The 21,023-nt window shown below is 35.6% G+C and overlaps 1 protein-coding gene across 3 annotated transcripts in view; it reads right to left on the bottom strand.

The window, feature by feature from the left end:
* Nucleotides 1-21,023, bottom strand: part of Cfap299 (cilia and flagella associated protein 299) — a 615,462-nt gene that overhangs the window by 211,225 nt on the left and 383,214 nt on the right. The window lies entirely within an intron of this gene.

Consider the following 21,023-nt stretch of genomic DNA (forward strand, 5'->3'; position numbering starts at 1 on the left):
TCCTTCAGTCCTTCCTAGGAAACCAATGCAAGGGGGCAAAGCAGTAATAGCACATCTGCTAAGGTCTTTATCACTGTCTTTAAAATGAGACAAGTTAATGTAACAAAGAAACATCCATTTTATTTCCTCCCCCCACTTTTCTCCTCCATCGTTTTTACAGAAAATTATGAATATTCAATTCTTCTAACATGAATTACAACAATATCATTATCATGTGTTTTTAGAGATAAATGAAATAATCTCATCTTTAGTTTTTATAAAAAATAAATTTTATCTTTGTGGAACACTCACATCTGTAAAGAGTTGCAAACAGACTGAACTAAATCTCCCAAGGAACAGTCTGAATCCATATTTACAATCTGGCAATGATCATATTTTCTATAAATGATGAAAAAGACCACTTGTGTTATGCATGTAGGCATGAAAGACCTTTAGATATATTTACTTTTATAGCTTCTGACATGTAGCAAATGAAGTCATATTTTATAGATTTCAATTCTACTCATTCTGAAATACTGCTGAACAGCTAAATAGTAGTCTCTTTTTACAATCTTACTCAGAGTCTATAAGAAACTAGTTTTTGAAAACCAAATCATCAGATATAATGGATTGAGATTCAATTTAATATTACTTGATATGTATGCTCATTTACCCACATGTACTAATGACCATTATAAAATTATTTCCTATTTTATCAGAGGTCAAAAGCAAGCCACAATATTAGATAAAACTGCCATGGTATGTTTATGTTTATGTAAGTTTCTTTTTTACAGACTGAGATCTTTAAGTCAAATATTTTGCTGAATGTTTTTGTGCTAGCCTTAGATCGTCACCAGAGCCTCAACCTGTCAGGCTATAGTGTAAGAGGAAGAAATGCAAAGAGGTAAAAACCAAAGTGAGCATCTTTAATGTGGAAAGAAGCATCCTGAATCACCACCAATGACAATGTATACTTACTGAAATCAGACGGATTCATGAACTTAAATGCTTAATAGTTATTTTTAATTACAAATGAGACTATGGGCAATAATTTAGATTTTCTTTATAATGAAGAAATGAAAATTCTCTGATCTATCTAAACATGTACTTCCCCAAACTAAGATTTACTATTTGTGTGTTTTTAATCAAAATCTCATAAAATAGAAGTTAAACAGTTTGGTTTACTGTTAAGAGCAACAAGTCTTCTCAAACCCATCTCTTATCTACTGATGAAAAGAACAAAATTCTTGTCTAACTTAACCAGCTCCCGGAACTTGAGGAAGAAACACAACTGCTTAAAGCTGGCTCCTAGTAGTAAAAGTAACAAATTACTTTAAATTATTGCTAAACAAAATCATGATTGAAATATAGCTTGAACCTTTATATTCAAGAAATATAATCGTATACAACTTAAAGGTATTTTGTATATTTCTATATTTTTATAACTTTCAGTTACCTATAAGATGAATATTAAACAATCAGGTTGAGTCAACTACAAAAGTAGTTAGAGCAACCAAGTCAACTGATATGACACTTTCTAGTAGAATTTTTTTTTCAAAATAACATCTAACCTTTTATTTCCACAAATAATATTGTTCACATATACATCTGAATCCCCTTTTCTTGCATGAAGTACCAAGATAAATTGCCATAATATGTATCACTGCCTCTACTTCAGACATGAATTCATATTGTTTTGAGCTTTCAAACACAAGCTGTTGGGGCTAACACATCAAATTGAATTAAGGACAACATTTGACTTTTGAACTTTGGCTTCCCTGATTATCCAGAGCTAATCTTCTAATTATTATCTAAAATCTTTAAAACCATCTTATTTGTAGAAAAAAAATCAGATCTTGATTATCATCATTCTCATAAAAAATTCTATTTATTACTTACTAAAGAATTCACCCATTCTCTGTCCCCTTAATTTTCTTCTTAGCACTTATCGAAGGCCCACATTATCCTGTTTGTCTATGTGTCCATCATCTATGATAGATCTGTGTGTGGTACAGCTCCACTACTAGACTGTAAACTCCCTTAGGGTAGGGAATTTATATTCTACTACAGCTTAATACTAGAGTAACACCTAGATTTACTAGAAACCCACTAATTATTTCTACTATAAATGTGAATAAATAAATATAATGCCTTCCAATGGGTACTGCCTTATTTTCTCTAGAAGAATGAAACCTAGATACTCTTGGCCCTTTGTTTATCATCCTATGTTGTTGAAACAATATACACATTATTAAAAGTGGCAAAAATTGAAAGAGTAATTTAATACTTCACTGAAAGTTCATTGATGTGCCCCCATGATTTTTAAGACACATTTAATACACATTCATCGATTTTTCAGTTTTAGTTCAATATGGTAGATACACTTCAGAATTATTGAAGGCAGAATTTACTGTAATGTTGTCTCAAAATTATAGCCACATCCAGATGATGAGCATCAACAGTTATACTATTCGTGAGTCATAATTAATGTTGACTAATACATGTATATTTCTGGGGATTTTGATGATACAAAGCATTTTAATAAAGTTCATGCTCATAGGAGTTAGAAAAGTTTGCTAAATTTTTTTTCAAGGCTCTAGGCGAATGGTGAAAAATTGATACTGGAGTATTCTTGCTTTTTTTCTAAATAACAATTGTGTGGGTCTATTAAATAACAAGCATTTCTAGCATAGGGCACACGTAAAGAATGAGCTCAAAACCTAGAGTGACACAGAAAAAAAAAGTAGAAAATAACAGTGCAATATGATAAGTCCTCAGTGTGGGTTTCCATGGCAGGGCATTAAGGAAGACCTTCCTGCAGGATACTGATTGATCTTGAAGTAAGAAGGATTGTTCAGGGAAAAAAGAAAAAGATAAAGCCCATTAGGGAGAACTGTTTCTCGGCTTTAAAAAGTTGAATTGGAACAGTAAAAATTAAAGCTCAAAATTTTTCTAATTGCTGATTATTTACTAAGTAGATGGAAGCTCACATTCATTTTAACTAAGCCTTGCATGCAACATCACTATCTTCTACACCTCAGTTAGAAAGAAGGAGCTTTATTATTTATTAAAAACCTGGGGAAGGGCTGGGGTTGTGGCTCAGTAGTAGAGTACTTGCCTATCACGTGTGAGGCACTGGGTTTGATCCTCAGCACCACATAAAAATAAATAAATAAAATAAAAATTTTTAAAAAAGAAAAACCTTCTTAAAAATAAAAAAAAGCTAGGAAGCAAGGTTAATGTGCAATGGAAGAGCAGTTGTTCTATGCATCTGAAACTGAGCAAAAGTGGAAGGTGTATGATTATCAAAGCCAACTCCCAGAGTATCTATGGCTTTTCTCCAAGTAAACAGCAAAATGTATGAGGGGAAAACCATGAAATTGAACCATTTCCTTCAAATATTCCACCCTTTCTGAAACATTTCCAATCAGATTGGTCTTCTTCCTGCTTAGAGTGTCTACACTCAAAATACACAATATTGCTTTTTTTTTTTTTAATACAGGGAAGTCTTTGCACAGCATTTTTAGGAAGAAATATCCTATAATAAAGGCAAAAGTTTAGAGAAACTTTTAATAAAAAGGCAAGTAATGACTCTATCTGATCAAACACATGATAAAATGACTTATTTATAAAAATAAATCAACCAGGGACCATGTTGAGGGTTGATAAGAATTTTATTTTTTAAATTAGGGATTTTTCTAGAATTCAGTAGTTAGGAAACAAACATGTAATAATCGGGATATTATGAATAAAATCAAGAATAGCTGCAGAAAACCAACCTGGCCATAAATCTTATGACCTTAAAAACATAAGGTCATTCACTGTTTGGTTGTAGGAAATCAGGGAATTTGCTTCTCTGTGGCACAGTGAGTTTTTCATGGCATTACTAAATGAGTGAGAGGATGAGGGAGAGCAAGCAGATGGAGTTGCATTGGTAACTGCCAGAGATAAGGGGATTAAGTGAAAACAAAAACATGTTAAGAAACAACTGCACCTGCACCCATTAAAGCTTGGTAATGGCCAGTGGGCCTGATAGAAACCAGAGTGCTTGACTCCAGTGTAATTTGAAAGTTATTTTACAAGCCATTATGGTGCATTTCCGCATGCATGCCTTCTCTTTTATTGTCAGTGGGGGTTTGAGGAAAAACTGCCAGCGGGCATTTTTTTAAATGCAGAAGATCTGGTGATTTTCCCATGCCTGTTTTTGTTTACCCACATATCTAAGTTAACATTTATTTTAGCAATATGGAACCACCTTTTACCAGTTTCAATATGTGCCTCCTCTCACACTCCCCACTCCCCCACCCCACGTTAAAGTTTTCAAAAGTAAGAAAAATAAATAAATAAACCAGGCACTGACTGCTTTCATAAAGGTTTTTCCTTATATTGTCCATGAGGAAAAGCATCATCTTTTAAACATATACTCAGAGAAAACAGGCATAGGGAATTCATAAGTAATTCTCTCTCTCAAATAATCGCAGTGTAATACCAGGTGACCAAAATAACAGTAGGACCAAATACTGAGGAGGTACTATCTCTGAAAGTTAACCATCTCCAGGAGTTTTATCGACAGTGAAAATGAAGGTAGAGCAGGAGAAAGAGGCATGTGAAGAGGAAGGAAGAAATGAAGCAGCATGCCACATTCAGAAATTTCTAAGTATTCAGAATTTTAGCAGTACAATGAAACTATGGCCATCAGCAAGCACATTGCAAGGGGCTGGATGGTTGTAAAGAACAATGTATTAGCTATTTATAGCTCCAAATTTTCTTGTGCTTTAGAAGTTTAAAACAACAGACATCCATTATCTTACAGATTCTGGGAGTCAAGAATCTGTGCCTGGCTTAACTGTTGCCTCTGACTCAAGATTCCTCACTGTGTTTGATTGGGACCAAAGGATCCACTTCTAAGCTATCTGAAATAGGTCTGTTACCAAGGCTGCTTACAACATGACAGAGTGCTTCTCCTAGAGTGAGTGAACTAAGAGATGCCACCCAAAGAGGAAACCACAGTCTTTTTATAATCCAATCTCAAAAGTGAAATATTGCTATTACTGCTATATATCTATTCAAAAAAAGATTCACAAACGCCAACCTGAGGGGAGGGAATTATAGTATGTATATGAATAGTTGGAGACAAGAATCTTTAGGGGCCATCTAAGAGACAGTCTACTACAAACAGGTATGAATTTATTTCTGGGCACAGGTTAGGGTGTCATTTAGCTGGCAATGCCATAAGCCAAAGCTTTCAGAGAGGTTCAAGTATGCTTCTTCCTATGAAAGCAAACCAGTGGCTTCAACTCTTCAGATTGCTGGGAAAACTATGAAAGTTTCACAGCAAACCCCAAGCTATAGACATTAACTTAGGAGAAAGTGCACAAACAATTTGCATTTTAATTTTTTGTAAATATCAACTTCACCACTGAAGAAGATAAATAATCAACAGTAATCATTCAGTTTTACTTTTCCTCTAAGAAATATAATCTTGGTTAATCAAATTCCCTTTATTGGATCATAGGAGAAAGAAGTCAACCTCTTTTTGTTGAATGCAGGTTATGGGGAGCTTTCAGGCATTATATCTTAAAAACTGGTAACAGTTTTGGTGCAAAGGGCAAAGCAAGTCACTGGGCAGTTGGGCACAAATTATGGAGATAGGCTTCATCTCTCACACTACGGAGCTTAGATTATACTGTGGGTAACATGTGATTTCTGAAAGAGGTTACATTTTCTAAAAAACACTTTAACAGCAATTGGAGAGAGACTAGGTTGAAGGAATATGTGGCAAAGGTAACTGTGGCCTCATGTCCTCACTAGGGAGATTGTGTAGGAATTAAGATAAAGGCAGGCAACATAGTTAGGGAATAGAACTGAGATATTCAAAAAAGAAAATCTGTGGGACTTGGTGGTTGAAAAGAGTGTATGGAAAAAGCCTTTTTTTTTTTTTTTTTGCCTTTTCTTTTTGGAACTGAGTATCAAACCTGGAGCTTCACACATGCAAGACAAGTGCTTTGCCACTGAAGCTACATCCCAGCCCAAGAAGGTGGTTTTTAAGTTAGTGCTCAGGTTCCTAGTTTAGTTGATAGGATCAATTGAGAATATGGAAAAAATAAAACTTTGAAAGAAAAGATAGTAAGAAGTAGAAAATAAGGGATTTTAGCTCTGAAGTGTTCAGAAATAAAAGGTCCAAATTTTAACAAAGAATAAAATAAATTATACTACTAGAAGAAAGTTTTGTTGTTGTTATTGTTGTGGTTGTTGTTTTAAAGAAAATAGAAACCATAGTAATATTCCTCAGTCTGTTTTGTTGTTGCTGGCATTGTTGTTGTTCTCCACAGAATTTTTTGTCTATTTTCTTTTGTCTTTGGAAAAAATGTTAAAGCAAAATTTTTTGGACTTGAGATGAAAGTTCAAAGTTCTAATATTAGAACAAAGCATATCCTACAGGTTTTGAAACCTAAGAGGATTTTTAAAAGGCTATTTTGCAACAAATCATATAAGTGGAAACATTATTTATTCAGTTTTGGAAACAGAAATGTTGCATGCCATATTCTTTCCAAACCCAGCCAGGAAATTTAATCGTTATTATTTCTAAATTGTAATATGTTTTGGAGAAAAACCCTTGAAGTTCACAATTTCAGATGTAGAAATTCTGTTTCTATTATTCATTAATATATAATTGCTGTTAGGTTTTCTTTGGTTATAAAATTAAAGTGATAAATAAATTTGGAAATTTGTTAATTTTAATACATAAATACTATTAATAAGCTTATAAATATTCTATTTGCAAATATTAATGTTCCTATCACTTCATAGGTATATGAAGAATTTCCTATCAGACTTTATCAAATAGATCCTATTTGTTTCCTAGACTCTATTTTATTTATATGAAATATTTTGATTGTCTATGGAAGATCAAGGTCAGAAATTCCAACTTAGGGTTTCTATCCCAAATCTAATGATAGAATACATTTGGGCAACACCTTCAAATGAAATACATGAGTAATAATAACAATCATGATAGGTTATTATAATGATAATAGTTAATAGATATAATTTATTGGGTTCTTATAAGGCAATGACATTTTATGCTTTATATAGGGGTTATCTTTCTTAACACTGTTTATTTAATATTCATATGCAGAATCATTATTAAAATGAGAAACCCAAGGCTCATGGCTCCACAGACAATAAGTGTAGGATCAAGATGGGAAGTCATCAGTCTTACTTAAGAGTCCATTACTCTTAAACCACCCTTACATGGATTTTCAGCCATTTGTTGCCCTAATAGCAACAGCATGTATTTATAGCACATAGTTCAATACAGTTCGCATTTTATTCTCTTCATACTTTGGGAGGAGTAAAATGAAATATAGGCTAGTTAATATTTCTATGAAGGCATTTTAGCTATTTTAAAATATAAGTGGTAAAGCATTAAAAACAAATGTTCCAGAAGGAAACCAGGAACATGTAGGATACCTTCATTAAATGGCCTGCAATTCTGGGCTCTGTCATATTTTACTAGCTAGTTGAAATAAAAATATTTTTCCTAGAAAGGATACATAGACGTTCTTTCATATTGAAAGGAAATATTTTCTTAAAATATGTAAATGTTATCTTGGAATATGCTGAATATTACTCCAACTCATGATCTATTTTATTTACTTTTAAACTTTATTTTTGCTGAAACATTGGAGGTGGGGTGTGAAAAGTAAAAAAAAAACCAAAAAACAAACAAAAAAACCTTTTAAGATATTTTTCTGAACTAAATTAGTGTACTAAAAAGTAATACTAATCATGAAAAAGTATTCCTGGATGAGAAAAGGCCAATTGATAAACACATACCTGTTTCCAACTGATTATATAATACCTCATGGGTATTGTGGTAATACTGTAAAAACATGACTCGTATCTTTGAAATATCAGATTTAATTTAAATCAGTTGCAAGCCAACTACTTTATTCCACCACTGGTGAGTAATACAGCCAGTCCCCACAATGTTTAAGTTAGTGAAGAAATGGAAAATTAGGGAAAGAACATATGCTGGTGTTGATCTGCTATGTATGTGAAATGCCAAGAGCATTACAAAGAAAGATAGCTCATAACACATTTCAGCACCCGCGAAGTGTGGAAAAAAACTTCATCCCTTTTGGATAGTTTGTTTTTCCTTTTCTTTCCATTCTCATTATTTGATGGTTATTCATTTGATTCTGAACACAGGTTGTAAAAATGTGTGTTTTATTTTTAAGTATATTTTAAATATGTACATGTAAAAAATAAACATGGGGCTCTTTTAAGAGATATTTTCTTTTTTTTTTTTCATTTAACACAGACTAAATTAACCAAATGTCAGTGATCACCTAATAGTGTACTTGACTTAAAAAGGACCAAAAAAAAAAAATCCAAATCCTTGAAAATTACAGGCATCTTTAATATATAAATTGTAATGTTATTATTCTATAGTGTCATAGGCGTTAGAGTTGAAGCTTTTGGTTAAATATGACATATTGGACACACCCATTTGCTTCTAATCCCTCTGGGAAGTCTGAAGAAATAACAGTCAAGGGATTAAACAGGGTATAAACTTGTACAGGCAATGAGAACAAGGGATGAAATGAGAGAAAAATCCATAAAGTCATAGATGACATTAAACATTAAATTAATGCTTGGATCCTGAGCATTATTTAACAGAGCAGGGAAAATTAAAAAAAAAAAAAACCCAGTGTCTTGTTTAGAGTAGAGAGAAAACTAGAGGTAGCAGGTGCATGAAGGTGCCAGTGGGTGGTGGCTGAAATTTCAAAACTGATGTGAAAATCTGTATGAAGACGAGTTAGAATGACCTTCCTTCTGTTCCCCAGCATTGGCAGCCAGGAGAGTATCCTTCTCTTCCCTAGCACTGTAAATATTTGAAGAAATCAAAGCATACAGGGTCTTTAGGACTTAGATTTCAATCCAGCATAAGAACCAGAGGGCATATTGAAAACAGGGTCATGAAGTGAAAGCCAACAAACTGGGACGTGTAAATAGAAATCCCAATCCCTTTTTCCATGAGATTGACATTGAGGTCTATACCTGCTTTCGTTTTCACACCTCTGGTGGGCAGAAGATTAGAATTCTTGTTGATGACACTGACCTCTGAGGAATAAGAATCTGATTTTGTTGTGAGGTTCCCTAAAGAACTACATGCTTCTCCAGGCAATACCCCCATAGTGAGATCTACCCTTAGAAAGGTAACCAAAGGGTTAGAGATTTTCTGTACTGCTTGTTTGCGCCTTCACTTAAATATAAACAACTAAGTATCTTCAGATATGGGAGGGAAGTTTCTAATATGAAATAAAGATGATAAAAAAGCCAAACAGAAAAGACAAATATAAAAAAAGAGGAAATATATTCCATGAAGAAAGAAAGGGAACTCTCCCCAAACATATAAAATTAAAAGTCATAACCTCAAAAGGTTAAGAGAAAGTAGTTCATACATGGTACTATGCCGCAGCCTGGCTGGGCACAAATAACTGAGCTGCCACAAAGCCTTGTAGATTCAAAAAGCAACTCTTTATTCCCCAACTCTCAATGACACTACAAACACCACAGGGGACCACACTCCCTCCACCTAGCTCCATCCAATCTCTCCGAACCCTGGGATTACTCACAGGAACTCCAAAGTAGCAGGTGCCTGAGGCAGTAAGAGCCACCCTATAGCCCGACAGTAAAGGTCAAATATACAATATAATCAATCCAGCATCACAGCAATTATATATAGCTCAACTCAAATCATCATCTCAATGGTTCCCTGGCTTCACCTTACAACCATTCCCTCTGGCAAATGCCAGGCATCATTCTGACTGGGTTGTGGCTCTCAACATCTCCCCTCTTCTGTTTAATTAAACAAGAGCATGTGGCTTAGGGACCGTGCCTGTCTTAGGTTGTCCTAATCTACATATGGTCCTTACCCGTCCTCGGATGAACTGACCTCAAGACGTCAGCCTCCTGTCTTAGGTTGGTACCACTGCAATTGGATCTTACCCGTCACTGACCACCGGCCCAGCATGCAGCCATACTGTAGATATGCCTTTGCACCAGTGGGGGGGTGAGGTTCTTTGCCTCACCTCTGTTGGCCCCCAATTTTGGCCTTTGCACCAGTGGGGGGGTGAGGTTCTTTGCCTCACCTCTGTTGGCCCCCAAATTTGGCCTTTGCACCAGTGGGGGGTGAGGTTCTTTGCCTCACCTCTGTTGGCCCCTAAATTTGGCCTTGGTGCTAGTGGGGGGGTGAGGTTCTTTGCCTCACCTCTGTTGGCCCCCAAATTTGGCCTTGGTGCCAGTGGGGGGGTGAGGTTCTTTGCCTCACCTCTGTTGGCCCCCAAATTTTAGACTATCACAAGCAGAAGGGAGGAGAATGTAAAATGCCACGACACCAAGCCAAATGAAGGCTCTTTTTGGAAAAATTGTACCACTGATGACACCATTAGCAAAGATGCCCCAGCACTACCACAATTTGCTGCACCAACAGATAGTTCACAATGCATACAAGTGCTACATAGTCCAGGCAAGTTCTGCAAGCAGTTCAAAGCAGAGGAATCCATCAATATGTCCATTTCCTCCCAAAGTAAATCAACTCCTTGATTGAGCATCACTTGTTGAGTTATTATTCATTGATGCATCAGTTTATACAGTTTACTGTGATAGCTATCGAAGAAGCTGTAGTTTAGTTTTATTTTTGTCTTTACAGGCACTGGGATGAAGATAGGAATTCTGGCAATGATGGCTAAAGAGAAATTATGTAACATTTCAGCAGGCACTAAGAAAACAATTTTCTGAACAATTTACATTATCCTGAATAGAATTATTAAATATAATGAAAAGGAAAGGTGAAAGTAAACAAACACATCTGTTAACCACCTTTAAAAACAATGCTCAACAGCTGCTTAACTAATTTAGATTAAACCATATAAATCACATGAATAAAAAAATATTTGGATCCATTTTTTCATGAGCGCTCCTCATATATGATATATGACATACACACATACAGACATACAACACAAAACAGAAGTGTGCACACATAACACAATACATACAACACATAACATAATAGTAAAGGCCTTGTAGCTTTTTTCAGGTGAAATCTCCACTGCAATGTTTAAACTCCACAATCAAAAAATAGAACTGATCAGAAAAACATTAACCTACGTCTGTATGAGCCCCCCAAAAGAACTTTATGATGTGGGAAAAGGCAATAATAAAATAGATATTGAAAAAAAAGCATCCTGGTTACCACCTAGGTTTGACTCTTCTTTTGATATCCCATCCTGCTTCCTGTAACTTGTACATGGGTCTGAAGGTATCCCACAAGCCAGCTTCAAGGTTTTTTTACATTTGAAATAGGCCTTAATGGTGTTCTTTATTCATTAGCTTCCAGGTGTGGGAGAATCACTGTTGCAGATATAAGAATAGCCAAGCTAAAGCTCTGGATATCAGCTGTTATGGATTTGAGTTAAATCATCTTCTTTTTGGTCTGTAGAAACCACTTTGGTTAGTCTCTCTGGAATCCAAATCGGCTGCTGTCTTCCCCGTGGAAACACACAAACAGAACCCCGACTTCAGACAATCACTGGGTCAGGACCTTTCCATTGTCCTATTAAAATATCCTTGCAAAGTACCTTAGGCTATGTACATTTTTTGGATACATATGCCTTTCTGAAGCACTAAGCCCTGATTAATCCAAATTTTAAAAGTTTAGAGTAAAAAGGGTTATTTTAAGTTTATCTTTGGGGGATATATACCCCTTCCCAATTCCCTCTTTTTGCTTTAAAAAGTACATTTTAATAGTTTGATGAGCTCTTTCAACTATGCCTTGTCCCTTTGGATTGTATGGAATTCCTGTTATATGAGTAATGCCAAATGATGAGCAAAATTGTTTAAAATAGGTAGAGGTATAGCCAGGGGTATTATCTGTTTTTAACTGTTTTGGAATGCCCACAGTGGCAAAATTTTGTAAGCAATGAGCTATAATATCTTTAGTTTTTTTCTCTGGCATGAAGGGAGCCCATCAAAAATCCGGAAGAAGTATCAACTGTAACATGCAAATATTTTAATTTTCCAAATTCTGGCAAGTGTGTGACATCCATCTGCCAAATATGATTAGGTATCAGTCCATTAGGATTGACTCCAAGATTAACTTGTGGTAAAAAGGTCACACAATTTTGACATTGTTTTATTATTTGTCTAGCTTGTTCCTTAGTTATTTTAAAACGCTTTTGTAAAGTATTAACATTGACATGGAACCTTTTATGAAAATTTGTAGCTTCTTCTAGTGTAGAGAAAATATGTATGTCATGTGTAGTTTTATCTGCTAAATCATTGCCCAAACTAAGGGCTCCAGGCAATCCTGTATGTGCTCTGATATGTCCTGTAAAGAATGGATCTTTTCTGTCCCAGATTAGACTTTGTATAGTGGGAAACAAAGAGAAAACAGTAGAGGAAGGGGAAATCCTATCAGCATCTTCCAGGGATACTATAGCATTAACTATATACTGACTATCAGAAAATAAATTAAATACAGAATCTTTAAACATCACAAAAGCTTGTAATACTGCATTAAGCTCTACCTTTTGAGCTAATTGTTTGGGTACTAAAAATGTAAAAGTTTGATCAGGGGTAACTATTGCTGCTGTACCATTATTTGACCCATCAGTGAATATATTTGGAGCATTCATGATAGGTGTTTTTCTTGTCATTTTTGGAAAAACTACAGGATGCGAAGACCAAAAAGACAATAAAGGATTAAATGGTAAGTGGTTATCAAATGAAACATTAGATTTACACATGATTATTGCCCAAGTATTTAGCTCATTAGCTAACTCATCAATTTGATCCATAGTATATGGAGTAATAATTTTATTGGGAGAAATTCCAAACACTCCCTTTGCTGCGCTTATTCCTTTGAGTATTAATTGTCCTACAGCCTCAGGATACCTAGTAAGAATAGTGTTCAGAGATAAGATAAATGTATCCACAATAATGGGCCTTCTTGCCAAAATACTCCTGTAGGAATATTTTTTGTTGGTATTAGAATAAATAATAAAGGCAAACTTATATCAATTCTATCCAAATGCATATTTTCCATATATGTTTCAATAATTTTTAATGCCTTTCTTGCTTCAGGCGTTAACATTCGGGGTGAATTTGGATCTGATGGACCTTTTAGGATATCAAATAAAAGTCCCAACTCTCCTGTTGGTATGCCTAGATAAGGCCTTATCCAATTTGTGTCTCCTAATAGCTTTTGAAAGTCATTAAGTGATTTGAGTTGATCTACTCGTATTTGAATTTTTGGTGGACGGACCATGGTTGAGGATAATATAACTCCTAAATAATTAATTTGAAAATTTAATTGTACTTTATATATTGCTATCTCTAGATTATAATTTTTTAATAAGTTTGTAAGTGTGGCATAACATTCTAGCAATGTGTTTTTATCTTTGTGTCCTAACAATACATCATCTGTATAGTGAAATATTTGTAGTTCAGGATTTTGATTTCTAAGTGGCTGGATTGCTTTGTTAACATAAATTTGACACATAGTTGGGCTGTTAGCCATCCCTTGAGGAAGTACTTTCCATTCATATCTCTGATCAGGACCTTCATGATTCAGTGCAGGGATAGTAAATGCAAAATGTGGACTATCCTCAGGATGAATTGGAATTGAAAAAAACAATCTTTAATATCTATAGCTAAAACATGCCAGGTTTTTGGCAAAGCAGACAATTGAGGAGTCCGAGATTGAGCAGGTCCCATTATAACCATCTCATTATTAATGGCTCTTAAATCTTGCAATAATCTCCATTTACCAGATTTCTTTTTAATGACAAAAATGGGAGTATTATGGGGAGATACGGAAGGTTGTATATGTCCCTCTGCTAATTGTTGTTTGACCAGGCCATGGGCTGCTTGTATCTTTTCTTTAGTCAGGGGCCACTGAGGAACCCATACTGGTCTTTCTGATTTCTAAGTAATTTTTATTGTCTCAGTGACCCCTTCTCAAAACCCAATCCATGTTTATCTATTCCTTGATCTATGAATTGGTTCTGCTATACCTTGTTCTTGTTCTTTTAATCTTTTTTCTTTCCTAAAACTTTGTCTAGCCCTAATAGTGGGCACATTTGGATTGATGTTATTTGTTAATATCAAACCTAATTGATCTAGGACATCTCATCCCCATAAATTTATAGGAAGATGATCCAATATATATGGCTGTATAGTTCCTTCACATCCTTCAGGATCCTTCCAATCTAATACCATTGCACTTCTATGGGGATTAGTTGCCACTCCTAGGCTTCGAAACGTTTGAGTGGCCTGTTGTAATGGCCAATGTTTCGGCCATTCTTGACGAGAGATGATGCTAAGGTCTGCACCTGTGTCCAGTAGCCCATTGAATTCATATCCTTGAATATTTAGTTTTAGCATTGGGCGAGAATCTAAATTTAAAGACAGCATAGCCCAATCTACACCTGTGGAGCCTAATCCCCTGGGACCTCTTTCTATACTACTACTGGAAAATTTATCATGCAGGGTGGGTATTATAAATATGTGTGCTATTCTCTCTCCTGGTGAAATTACTCATATACCTCTTGGAGAACTAGCTATAATTTTTATTTCACCTTCATAATCGGGATCAATTACCCCAGGACTTATAAGTCATTTTAGAGTAGAAGAGCTGCGTCCCAATAATAAACCTACTGTTCCTTGGGGAAGAGGTCCTTTTACTCCTGTGGGAATGATTTGAACTCCCATCTCTGGAGTTAGGACTGCTCTGGTGGAGGCACAGATGTCCAACCCTGCCCTCCCTCTGGTTTGTCTGATGAGAGATCTAATGGACAATGTGTCCTGGGCACTACCCTGATGGTGTCGCAGGGTTCCTCCAGTGTCCTGTATATTTGTGGTCATGGGCCCCGGAGCATTGGGCCCCCCTGTCTGTTTTTTGGCAATGGAGCCTGATGCTTTTCTCCACAATATTGTGGGTAAACACCTGGTCCTTGTCCGTTTTTTGATAATGGAGTACCCTCTATGGTGGTTTGAGAACGGCATTCATTAGCCCAATGTCTCCCTCTATGGCATTGTGGGCAAATACCCGGTATTCTACTCCTTTGATACCTAGCTTTGTTAAACCCTCCTCCTGTGGGGCAACTCCTTTTAAAATGTCCTGTTTGTTCACAATTATAGCATGTTTTCGGCCTGGCATCTAAAGCCTGTTTTACTGCAGCTGCCAAGACTTGCCCTTGTTCATTAATGTCTCTACTATGTTTCCATGGTCTAATGGCCTCCTTGCACCATCTCTTTGCTTGCTCAAAGGCTAGCTGTTTAATTAATATCATTGCTTGTTCTGTGTCCCCCAAAACTATGGTAGCTCTTTGAATAAGCCTATCTACAAATTCAGCGTAAGGTTCATTAGCTCCTTGTATTATCTTAGATAATTGACCTTATAAATCTCCATGTCCTTGTAAAGTCTTCCATGCCCTAAATGCATCTGTAGCAATTTGTGAATATACAGCAGGATCATATTCAATTTGTTGCCATTGACCCTCATAAGGTCCTTTTCCTAACAACATATCTAGATTTCTTTGAGGGTAACCGGCTGCTGCATTTTGCCTAGCCGTCTAAGTGCAAAATTCCTCTTTGGCAACCTTCCATAACAAATATTGCCCTCCATTTAGCACAGATTTACACATGCTAGCCCAATCTGCTGGCGTCATGTCCAAGTTGGTAATAGATTCGACCATGCTTACAGTGAAGGGTGCTTGGGGACCATAGGTTGTTACAGTCTCCTTTAACTGCTTCACTGTTTTGAAATCTAAAGCACAGTGAATTCGCTGCCCTTCTGTCTGCTCAAGTACAGGGCATGCCAATCTTTGATGTCCTGTCTCAGGATCCCATCTATCAACTACGGGGGTTGGGGGCTCCATAGGTGGAGCTGTTGGTTGGACACTTACGCCCCCTGGTGATAGAAAGGTGTTAGTAGTAGCCTCCTGTTGTAACTTTTTCCCTAATAGCTGTTTCTCCTTTGAGCTTTCTTCCTGTATATTTTTTTCCTCTGTCTGAATAGCTGGAGAGACCTTCTCTTTTGCTTGATCTACCATGTTTTCTATCATAGTTTGAATCTCTAACAATTTACTTAACACTCTTTCAGTTTGTTTTTTACTAATTTCTGATCCCATCTTTCTACTATAAAGATAACACAAAACAAAACCGAAACAGAATGAAACCAAAACGGAACAAAAATGCATTGTATCAATTTTCCTAATTTCTTGAAATGTATGTTCATGGTCTATTTCTATCTCTATATCAGGGGCAAACAACTTCAAACCTTGAGCCAACCATTTTCCCCAGTTTGCCTGAGAAAGTTCTAGGGACAGGCAACTTGAAATAAAAACAAAATAAATCAAAACAAGAACACATTGTTTTTTGAAGTGGTCACCCATTCTCTCGCTCTTCCTCAGGGGCAAGCAATTTCACTTACCTCCAAGCTTCAGGAGTTCCCCGTATGGGCCACCAAATGCTGCAGCCTGGCTGGGCACAAATAACCGAGCCGCCACAAAGCCTTGTAGATTCAAACAGCAACTCTTTATTCCCCAACTCTCACTGACAGTACACACACCACACGGGACCACATTCCCTCCACCGAGCTCTGTCCAATCTCTCCGAACCCTGGGAGAACTCATCGGAACTCCAAAGTAGTGGGTGCCTGAGGCAATAAGAGCTGCCCTATAGCCCTACAGTAAAGGTCAAATATACAATACAATCAATCCAGCATCACATCAATTATATATAGATTAACTCAAATCATCATCTCCATGGTACGCTGGCATCACCTTACAACCATTCACTCTGGCAAATGCCAGGCATCATTCTGACTGGGCTGTGGCTCTCAACAGTACTAAAAAGGAATACTCAGAGAACAAGGCAAACTTTTGAGAATTAGGAAAAAAAGAGAAAGAATAAATATCCAATAGGAAAAGTAAAGTAATTGAAGGTCATCATATGTCAAGGGTGGAGGACAATGAGATTAGTTGTCTGTGGATAGAAGCAATAAGGGGATGTACTGTATGTGGATAATTTTTAAAAATAATAAAAAAAAACTTGATGAGATCTGTTTTGTACTGATATCATGAGCCGACAATTCTGAACAATGTCAGTGGTAGAACGTTTTTACCCATAAGAAGTTTTGGTGTATTTAATTCTTAACAGTTGCTGCAGCTACTGTTAAGTTATAATGATGTATATGCACGTGTCAAATTGGTACATTGAAAAATCCATTTGTCCTTTAATAAACACTGAATTCTACACAGAAGTTTATCTGAAGAAACCCCAGTTATAGTTTGTTTCTGACATAATACTCAGCTATAAGCATTTATTTGTAAGTAAAAACTTATTCCTGCTTTGTTCCTTGTCTTAAGATTACTGCCCTCCACACCAAATTTATTATTAAATACTGGAATATTGTGAAATTTTCCAAAATTTAGTATAAATTTATGGCAAATTTCATAGTAAAGGTATTTTAGTGATTTTTTTTTGTCGTTTTGTTACTGGGGATTAAAACCATGAGTACTTATCCATTGAGAAATATCCCCAGCCCTTTTTTAAAATTACTTTTTATTTTGAGCCAGGGTCTTGCCAAGTTGCTGAGGGCCTTGCTGAATTGCTGAGGCTGAACTTGAACATGTTATCTTCCTGCTTTAGCCTCCTGAATTTCTGGGATTTCAGTTGTGTGCCACCATGCCTGGATTTTAGTGACAGTTTTTGCTGTCATATTTCAAATGAAGACTTTTGAAAGTCACTGGAATTGAAACCAATGAAGCAAAAATTAAGAATAGTATTATATTTTCTGGAATTTATTATGCAAACATATTATTTACATGTTTTAGTGGTTATTTTATCACTTTTTATTTTGTATAGTGTTTCTTCTCTTCTTCTTCCTCTTCTTTTTCTTCTTCTTCTGATGAAATTAATTGACAGTTTGTCTACTTTGTTATTTTTTTAATAACATGTTTTTAAATTATTAGTTACACAGATAATTTTCTATTGCCTATTGATCTCTTCTTTTATGTTTAACAATTTCTTTCCTGAGTTTACTTCATTGTTTTTTACATAATTTGTTTTATTTTTCTTTTTTTGTATTTGTGGGTTTTTAAAAAATTTTTGGTCTCTGTATTTTATCTGTTCATTTTATTTTATAGTTTGAATAAGCATAACTGACATACAATAAAATGTCCTCATTTAAAATGTATAGTTTAGGTTCTACTTGTATACATACTCATAAGACCATCACAACAGTAAAAATAATGAATGTATCCATTACTCAAAAAGCTTTCTTGTTCTCATTTGCAATATCTTCTTTCCAGTTCTCTTCAACTTCTCATCCTGGGACAACCACAGATTACATTTCTTTCACTATAATTTACATTTTTTGGAGTTTTGTCTAAATGGAATTATCAATAGATTGTTAATCTGGCTTCTTTCACGGAGAATAATCATTTTGAGATTCATCCACATTGTAACATGTATTAATAGTTCATTTCTTTTTTTTTGCAAAGTGGTATTCCACTATTTTTCATCCTTTATTCCACTGATGGACATTTGGGTTGTTTCTAGTCTGGGGCTGTTAACAAATAATGCTCCAACAGTATTCATGTATAAATCTTTGTATAAGAATATATTTTCTTTTGTATAGGGTAACAGGAGGAGTAGAATAGATGGGCAATACATTAGGTGTACATTTAACCTTTTAAGAAACTGTCGAGAAAATTTCACCAAAGTGATTGTACCATTTTACATTCATACCAGCAGTATAGAGAATTACATTTTATCAAAATCCTTGCCAACAAGTGGTAGGATCAGTCTTGTTTATTTATTTACAATATAATAATTATGTAGTGGTGGGCTGATGATGTGACTCAAGCGGCAGCGTGCTCACCTGGCATTCGTGCAGTCCGGGTTCGATCCTCAGCACCACATACAAACAAAGATGTTGTTTCCACCGAAAACTAAAAAATAAATATTAAAATTCCCTCCCTCTCTCTCTTTGTCTCTCTCTCTCTCTCTCTCTCTCTCTCTCTCTCTCTCTCTCTCTTAAAAAAGTATGTAGTGGTATCTTTTCATGATTTTAATTTGCATTACCTAATGACAAGTGACATTGAACAACTTTTCAAGTGTCTGTTTGCCATCTGTATATCTTCTTTGATAAACAGTTAAAATCTTTTGTCTACTTTATTATTAGATGGCTTGCTTTTTGATCATTGAGTCTCAAAGGCTTCTAAAAAATACATTCTGGGTATAAGTCCTTTTATCAAATTTATGCTTTAGAAGTTTTCCCAGCCTAATTTTCTTTTCTTTTCTTTTTTTTTTATGTGGTGTGTGTGTTTGTGTGCCTTGAATTTGTACTCTACTAATAGTACCTTACGAGGAATAGACATTCTTAGTTGTGATAAACTACAATTTATGGAATTTTACTTTATGATACTGTCAATATATGTCAGTAAGTCATTAATTTTGCTTTGCATAGTCCATTATATCTTAAATATATCTGCTTGAATGACCTCTTTAACAATCTCTTTAACAAGGTATGATGGTAATGAATTATTTTAGCTATTTTATGTTTGACAAAATCTTGATTTTTGCCTTTGTTTCTTAAAGGATAATTTTGTGAGAAAGAATTCTAGGTTGACAGTCTCCTCACTTATATTAGAAATTTCCCAACTTTTTTTATCTATGTTTTTCTCCACATAATGTATCTGCCCCTACCCTTATGGTTGCCATTAAGATTTTCCATTTATCACTGGTTTTAAGCAACTTGATTTTGATGAATTTCCTCAATATTCAAATGTTCCATTTCTAATCCCCAAAACCTTGGAATATTATTGTTTTTGGAAATGGGACCTTAGCAAGGTAATTAGGTTAAAAGTATCCAGTATATTTTTCATTTCTTAGAAAGTTTTATCACTAGAAATTCCATTTGTGTCATTTTCAAAACATCTTCCAACTCTTTCTTTTTTCATGTGCAGTCTTGCATCCAACTTCTTGAACACAGGAATTGATAACTATCTCATATCACTGATGATTAATTTCCTAATCTATATCAATTCTAAATTGGCTTTGTTTGGTTGACTTATCTTCTCATTCAATAGAGTCTATTATGGCGGGGAGCATTCTCCTGTTTCATTTTATTCCTGGTAATTTCTAAAAATTTGCTGGATATTTTTTATTCCTAGATATTTGTGAGATCTTTATTCTTGACATGGTCAAATTACTTGGAATCATTTTATCTATTCAGAACTTCTTTTAAGGTGTGTTAGGTTAGGGCCAGGGCAACCTTTAGTGTAGGGTCAATTTTGTCCACTTCTGAGGCAAAACCTCTGGGAGAGCTCTACTGACGCTCTATGACTTATGTGATTTGCCATGCCAGTTTGTGACCCTGTGTTGGCTTTAAAGATTATTCCTTCTCATTCTTTTAAGTAATTCATTCTGTGCTGCTGCAGGTGAATTGCTCACACATATCTTTGATACTCAGTTCAATTCTTGACCCTCTACACATCTCTGATTTTCTCTGACTGTGCAGCTCACTTTTCTCCAGTTACTTCCCAGTGAACATTGCTGCCCTGACCTCCCCAAACCACTAGCTCTGCCTCCTCAACCCAAGGAGACTTCTGAGCTCTCCTTGGTTTCCCCCTCCTTTAAAGAATACTAAAAACTTTGTCCAAGCAGTACTCTAGGGCAACTGCAGGGCACATGCCCTTTGTTTCTTACCTCCCAGGGACCACTGCCTTAGTTGTTTGATGTCTAATGCATGACAACTGTTATGGTTTGGATGTGATCCCCCAAAAGTTCACATGTGAGACAATAGAAGAAGACTTAGAGGAGAAATGATTGGGTGTAACCTTAACTAAGCAGTGGATTGATCTCTAATGGTATTAACTGAGTGGTAACTGGAGACAGGTAGCTTGTGGCAGGAGGAAGTGATTCATTGGGGGTGTGGGTATAGGGTATATATTTGTTTCTGA

The sequence above is a fragment of the Urocitellus parryii genome, chromosome 10, assembly GCF_045843805.1.
Source record: "Urocitellus parryii isolate mUroPar1 chromosome 10, mUroPar1.hap1, whole genome shotgun sequence".
NCBI classification, from domain to species: Eukaryota; Metazoa; Chordata; class Mammalia; order Rodentia; family Sciuridae; genus Urocitellus; species Urocitellus parryii.